The sequence below is a fragment of the Octodon degus genome, unplaced genomic scaffold (genome assembly GCF_000260255.1).
Source record: "Octodon degus isolate 3935 unplaced genomic scaffold, OctDeg1.0 scaffold00407, whole genome shotgun sequence".
In the NCBI taxonomy this organism is placed as follows: domain Eukaryota; kingdom Metazoa; phylum Chordata; class Mammalia; order Rodentia; family Octodontidae; genus Octodon; species Octodon degus.
The window spans coordinates 474,593-482,486 of NW_004524983.1; the positions used below are offsets into that span (position 1 = coordinate 474,593).

Here is a 7,894-nt window from a genome sequence, read left to right on the forward strand (position 1 = left end):
GGGAATGGATTTTATGAGTGTGGGCTAATGGTGGCAAAAACATACACTTGGATCAGGCTGAGTTTGTGGATATGGGCCCATTAAGTAGGGATTCTGAATTCAATGTTGCAGCTCATGGACTACAAAAAGGTGTTAACAGTCTATTTGGCTGGTTGACAGAAGTATGACTCAAAAGATGTCCCACTGCAAATGAGCTAGAGATGCCTGATCTTCCATGGTTTACTACTGATGAAGGGATTCAGAGGCTTAGGGAAATGGGGCTGCTGGAGTGGATCTGGGATGTGAAGCCTCACCCTTCATATCGGGATGATCTTGAAAGCATACCATTTGATAACACTTTGAGAAACAGGTTCATGAGGGTAGCACCAGCATCCCTGAAGAGCCCTGTCATTGCTCTTCTTTGCATGCCCGACCTTACAGTGGGGAACAGTTACTCAGTTAGGGAATTTAAGGGCAATGGGCTTAATTGGATCCCAGAATGGCAGAGGTCAAGTGGCAGCCCTTAATAGCTGTGGAAGGCAGAAGTGTAGGGAGCTGCGTGTAGCCGCGCACCATCCTAGGGCGCAGCTACACGCAGCTCCCTACACAGAAGCAAAAGAGTGACCAGAATAATCTGACACATGTAGACCTATGGCATTGGCTGATTAGTCACGGTGTTCACAAAAGCAAAATAGATAAGCCTACAGAATGTTTGCTAGATTTATATAATCGGAAGAATAATGGGGCAAAAGAACAGAGACCTACTTCGAATCATGGTAATAGGAAATCACGGCCTCTCAACCAGTTCCCAGATTTGAGCCAATTTACATACCAGAACCCCTTGAATGGTGGGGAGGCCAGGTCTCCTTGGGGAAGGATCCTAATGCCCCCACTACTTGTACAGTCAGTCTTCCTCCTATGCTTCCCCTGAAGGACTTAAGACCTTTTGCCCGAGTGACTGCACACTGGGGAAAGGGGAATGATCAAACATTTCGGGGACTACTGGACACTGGTTCCTAACTGACACTGATTCCAGGGGAACCAAAACACCACAGTGGCCCTCCAGTGAGAGTAAGGTCCTATGGAGGGCAGGTGATCAATGGAGTTCTAGCAAAGGTGTGTAGTTATATCCCCTGTTCCAGAATGTAGAATTGGCATAGATATACTTGGTACTTGGCAGACTCCTCACATTGGTTCCCTAACCTGCCATGTGAGGGCTGTTATGGTTGGAAAGGCTGCATGGAGGCCATTAGAGTTGCCCTTGCCTGGTAAAACAGTGAACCAAAGGCAGTACCACATTCCTGGAGGGATGGCAGAGATCAGTGCCACCATCAAGGACTTGAAGGATGCAGGGGTGGTGGTCCCCACCTCATCTTCATTTAATTCTGCCATTTGGCCTGTGCAAAAGATGGATGGGTCTTGGAGAATGATGGTAGATTACCATAAACTGAATCAAGTGGTGACCCCAATTGCAGATGCAGTACCGGATGTGGCTTTCTTGCTTGAGCAGATTAACACATCTCTTGGTAGTTGGTACACAGCTGTTGATTTGGCAAATTTGGTCAAAAAATTGGAAGGAGCATGATCGGAAAGTCGGTGACAAAGATATTTGGGGAAGAGGTCTGTGGATAAACCTCTCCATATGGGTTTGCCACAAGGGTATATTAACTCTCCTGCTTTGTGTCACAACTTAGCTCACAGGGCTCTTCATTGCTTTTCTCTTCCTCAAAATATCACACTGGTCCATTAAATTGATGATGTCATGCTGATTGGGCCCAGTGATCAGGAGGTGGCAACCACCTTGGATTTCTTAGTGCAGCATTTGAGAGCCAGGGGATGGGAGATAAATCCCACAAACATTCAAGGTCCTTCTACCTCAGTGAAGTTTCTAGGAGTCCAGTGGTGTGGAACATGTAGAGATATTCCTTCTAAGGTACAGGATGAGTTGTTGCATCTGGCTGCCCCCATGACCAAAAAGGAGGAACAGCACCTGGTAGGCTAATTTGGATTTTGGGGACAACATATTCCTCACCTAGGTGTCTTACTCAGACCTATTTACTGAGTGACTTGGAAAGCTGCTAATTTTGAATGGGGCCCAGAACAGGAAAAAGCCCTCCAACAGGTCCAGGCTGCTGTTCGGGCTGCTCTGCCCCTGGGACCATAGGATCCAGCAGATCTGATGGTACTTGAAGTGTCAGTCATAGACAGGGATGCTGTCTGGAGTCTCTGGCAGACCCCCATAGGTGAATTGCAGTGGAGGTCTTTAGGATTTTGAAGCAAGGCTCTGCCATCATCTGCAGACAACCATTCTCATTTTGAGAAACAGCTCTTGGCCTGTTACTGGGCTTTGGTTGAAACAGAATGCTTGACTATTGGACACTAGTTGACCATGAGACCTGAGTTGCCTATCATGGCCTGGGTATTATCTGATCCATCAAGTCATAAGGTTGAACATGCACAGCAACAGTATCATTAAATGGAAGTGGCATATCATGACAGAGCCAAGGCAGGTCCAGAGGGGACAAGTAAATTACATGAGGAAGTTGCCTGTATACCTATGGCTTCTACACCTGCTATGTTGCCTTCTGTTTCCCAGCATGCACCTATGACATTGTGGGTTGTGTCATATAATCAGCTGTCAGAGGACAAGAAGACAAGAGCATGGTTTACAGATGGCTTTGCATGCTATGCAGGACCACCCACAAGTGGACAGCTGCAGCATTATAGCCCCTTTCTGGGACATCAGTAAAGGACAGTGGTGAAGGGAAATCATCACAGTGGGCAGAACTTCGGGCAGTACATTGGTAGTGCATCTTGCCTGGAGAAGGAAATGGCCAGATGTGCGACTATATACTGACTCATGGACCATAGGCAATGGTTTGGCTGGATGGTCGAAAAATTGGAAGGAGCATGATTGGAAAGTCAGTGACAAAGATATTTGGGGAAGAGGTCTGTGGATAAACCTCTCCATATGGACAAACGATATAAAAATATTTTTCTCCCATGTGCATGCTCACCAAAAGGCAACATCAGCAGTAGAGAACTTTAATAATCAAGTGGATAAAATGATGCGGGCTGTGGATAGTAGCCAACCTCCTTCTTCAGACATTCCTGTCATTGTTCAATGGGCTAATGAACAGAGTAGCCTTGGAGGCAGGGATGGAGGCTATGCCTGAGCTCAGCAACATGGACTCCCACTCACCAAGGCTGATCTGGCTACAGCCACTGCTGAATGTCCTGTATGCCAGCAACAGAGACCAACACTGAGTCCTCGATATGGCACCATTCCCCGGGGTGATCAGCCCACGACCTGATGTCAGGTTGATGATATTGAACCACTTCCATCACGGAAGGGACTGCGTTTTGTCCTCAATGGTGTTGACACATATTCTGGATGTGGATTTGCCTTTGCTGCACATAACACTTCTGCTAAAACCACCATCCGTGGACTTACAGAATGCCTTATCCACCACCATGGAATTTCACACATCATTGCTTCTGACCAAGGAACACATTTTAAAGCCAAAGAAGTGAAGCAGTGGTCTCATGCTCATGGAATTCACTGGTCTTATCATGTTCCTTACCATCCAGAAGCAGCTGGATTAATAGAAAGGTGGAATTGTCTTTTGAAGACACAGTTACAGTGCCAGCTAGCTGACAATAGCTTGCAGGGCTGGGATAAGGTACTTCAGAAGGCTGTGTATGCTTTGAATCAATGCCCTTTGTAAGGTACTGTGTCTCCCATAGCCAGGATTCATGGGTTCAGGAATCAAGGGGTGGGAATAGGAATGGTACCACTCACCATTCCTCCTAGTGATCCACTAGCAAAATTCTTGCTTCCTGACCCCACAACCTTATTTTCTGCTGGACTAGAAGTTGTAGTCCCAGAAGGGGGAAGGATTGTATTAGGAAGCACAGCAATGACACCATTGAAGTAGAAGCTAAGATTTCCTCCTGGTCACTTTGGTCTCCTCATGCCTCTTAGAAAACAAGCTGAAAAGGGAGTCACTGTGCTCTCAGGGGTGACTGACCCAGACTATCAAGGGGAAATTGTATTATTACTCCACAATGGAGGAAAGGAAGAATATACATGGAGTGCAGGAGATCCCTTGGGGCGCCTCTTAGTATTGACATATCCTGTTATTAAACTCAATGCAAAATTGCAACACTCTAATACAGACATGATGATAAATAGTCCAGAGCCTTCAGGAATGAAGGTATAGGTCACTCCACCAGGGAAAGAACCCAGACCTGCTGAGGTACTTGCTGAGGACCAAGGGAATACAGAATGGGTACTAGAAGAAGGTAGCTCTAAATACCAGCTACAACCACGTAATCAGCTACAGAAAAGGGGATTATAACTGTACTACTTCACCCCCATATATGGTTCTGTCATAATGTAATAGGGATAGATTTCATACAAGATTTTAAGATTATCAAACTTGTGGTAATATTGAAGCATAAAAATCTTACCTTCTATTTGGGTAAGTGTATTAGTGCATTTCCGTTTGTACGTAGGATAGTTATAACAATGTTACGCGTAATTATATGCATACCTCTGTATTTGCAGACTGGTTTAAAATATGCCAAGTTGACAAGGGGTGGATTGTAGTGGTTGATACATTGTGCCAACTTGGCTGGATGCCTCTGCGGCGCACTTCCGGCTGGTAGGGGTCCTGCCCTGGGGCACAATTGATTCTGCCCCCAGAGTGACTCAGCACAAAGAGACCATATAAAAGGGCTGAGGAAGTAGTTCATCTTCCACTTTGTTCATCTTCCACTTTCAGTCTTCGCATTTGGCTTGGATTTCATCATCTGGCTTGCAGCGCAGACTCTTCCACCTCCGGCTTGGATCCTTCACCTTCCATCACAGACTCTTCAGCATCTGTCAATAAAATTAATAAAAATAATAATTCACTGCTATAAATTTTCCTTGTTGGACTGTTTTCTTTGTGTCCCATAAATTCCAATATATTACATTTTCATTACCAGTTTATTGTTGAACTGAATAATTTCTTTTTTAATTTAATTTTAGTACCATTTGTTGTTTAGGAGGCTACTTTTTAACTCCCATGTGTTTATGTAGCTTTTCAAGTTTTGCTATTGATTTCTAATTTCATTGGAATCTGCCTTGCCAATATGTATAGAATTATTACAATTCCTTTGCATTCATTAATCATGTTCTATGAGTTAGTATGTAATCTATTTTAGAGACCATATGTTGTGGGGTGGAACTAGGGATTGAACTTGGGACCTTGTGCTTGACAGACAAGCGGTTATTCTACTGAGCCATCTCCCTGGCCCCTAATAATCTACCAAATCCATTTATTCAGACATTTGCCTAAATTAGGGGGTTTTACTGTGCAGTTTTTGTCTAATTGATCTGTCTATTTGTCTCATAGTGTTGGGCCTGCTGGTATTTGGTTTATATATATTTCTGGTTATTATCTCTTCCTCTTGAAATCTTCCCTTAACAAGTATGTAGTGACCTTCTTTGTCTCTCTTGATTTAGTTTTGATTTGAAATTCATTTTGTGTGTAAATAGTATAGCTAACCCTGTTACTTTAAGTCTATAAATTTCTAAGTTAAATGTGTTTCTTCATGCAGTATATTTTTGGATCTTGTTTCTTTATCCATTCTGCTGATCTCTTTCTTTACTTCCAATGATAATTATAAGTAACACATATAGAATTATATTTATCATCTAATATTTTTGTTAATTATCTTTCTTTCCTTTCTGTTTAATTGACTTACTTCTCTAGTGAATTCATTCTATCATGTTCAGAGAATTTTAGTCTTAATTATCTAGAATATCCTTTTCAAAGATAGTTTTACAGCATAGATCAATTGGGCTTGGAGGTCATTTTCCTTTGAGGCTTGAAATACTTCATGCCAATCTCTCCTTGACTTAAGTGACTGTGCTGAGAAAAGTGTTGAGATTCTATTTGTCATTCCTTTGTAAGTGATTTATTTCTTTTCTCTAACAATTTCAATATTTTGTTTTCATATTGAATTCCTGAAATTGTAACTATTTCATTCCTTGGTGTATTTTATTCTTTTTATCATAACTAATTGAATCTTTGATACCTCACTAATTTGTGTATCAAATTCTTTTTCCATGCTTGTGAAGTTTTCTATTACATCTGCAAAAAGATTTTTTTAATATGATTTGTGCTATCTTCTTTTTCATTAACTCAAATCAATCTTATATTATTCTTCTTCGCATCACCTAAAACCTATTGAATTAATTTTTGCCATTTTAAGAAATCATTTAGTTTTAAGTTATCATTCTTTTTTGTGTTTTCTGACCACAAACCTGTCTTCTAGATCTGAAATTCTATCATCACATAGGTTCATTATGCTGTATATAATTCCCACAGAATTGTTTAATCTCCTGAATAGATACTTAAAACTCTTTCATGAATTTCATCTTTTTTCTTGTATTGGGCATTCATGGTTTCTTTCATTTTTTTTGCATTGCTCTATTTTTATCTGTATCTGTTCTAGACTCACTAATCACATCTTTCGTCATGATCTCAAATATTTAGTTACTTAAGGAATTTTTTCTAATTTCACTTTTTCTGTACAACCACATTCATCTGCTTTATTACTTTCACTGTAAACTTTTCATAGACTTCATTTGGGTAGCTTTTTAATTGTTCCATTTCATTGCCCTCTAGGTTTCCTTTGGTTAAGCTGAAAGTCTGGAGTGTGTCTTGCTTCTGTGTCTTCTATTTTTTATTTCTTTTCTTTTTTTTTTTTTACTCTTTTTCAATTTTTTTATTTTTTAAAGAGAGTACAAAATAGTACTACACAAGCACAAGTAATACAGAATTTACTAAACAAAATAATAACTTTAAAGTGTTTGTTTTAATGCATGGTATTGTCTTCTAGCTATACATATTACCAGACATATGCATGCAAAATTGGAAGAAGAAAGAAAAAAGCAATATATAAAAAGCACAAATAATTTATAATAGTAGACAAAACAAATTGAGAATTATCTGTTTTTTTCCATAGACCAGCAGAGATACACAGTACAATTGTCCAAAGCATCCTGCCTACATACTTAGATATATCTCTTTCCATCACTCCCTCTCCTGTCCTTCTCCTTAACTCAGTAACTTTTCCTTTTGAATAAACTCATTCCCTTTTCCTAGTATGTATTGTACCCTTCAGGTTCCCTTTCCTCTTAAACGTTCTCACACTAAGTAGATAATATGATGTTTTCACATGTGGCTCTTGATTTATTGCATGTAAGATTTATTGCATGTGGTCTCTACTTGTATCCATTTACTGACAAAAGATTCAAATTCATCCTGTTTTATACTGGAATAATACTCCATCATACAAAAATACCACATCGCCTTTATCTATTCCTTATCTGATGGGCATCTGGGTTGTTTTCAGGATTTATCTATGACAAATTGTGTTGATATAAACATGGGTGCTCATATATCACTGTGGTGTGATGCTTTCAGTTCTTCTGGGAAAAACCTCAGAAGAGGAACAGCGAGTTGAATGGGACCTCCAATCCTAGCTTTTTGAGGAATCACCACACTGATTTCCATAGTGGTTGCGCCAGTCTACACTCCCACTAACAGTTCAGAAGGCTTTTTTTTCCTCCACAGCCTTGCCAGCATTTGTTATTGGCTGACTTGTTGATGTTAGACATTCTTTGTAGAGTGAAATGCATTTCTCAAATGACGAATGATGTTGAGTATTTTTTAATATATTTATTTGCCATCTGTATTTCTTCGTCTGAAAAGTGTATTTATATCTCAGATGCTCATTCTTGGATGAGATCTTTGAATTTGGGGGGTGCTGAATTTTTCATTCTTTATATATTCTAAATAGACAGTCTTGGTCTTGGTCAGAGGGACAGTTGGCTTTAATTTTTCACAATGTATGGGTT

General features: G+C 40.4%; 1 pseudogene; it reads left to right on the top strand.

Annotated features, from left to right (window-relative positions):
* The first annotated feature begins 719 nt into the window (after positions 1-719).
* Positions 720-4,402, top strand: LOC105741297 (annotated as a pseudogene).
* Positions 4,403-7,894: the final 3,492 nt, after the last annotated feature.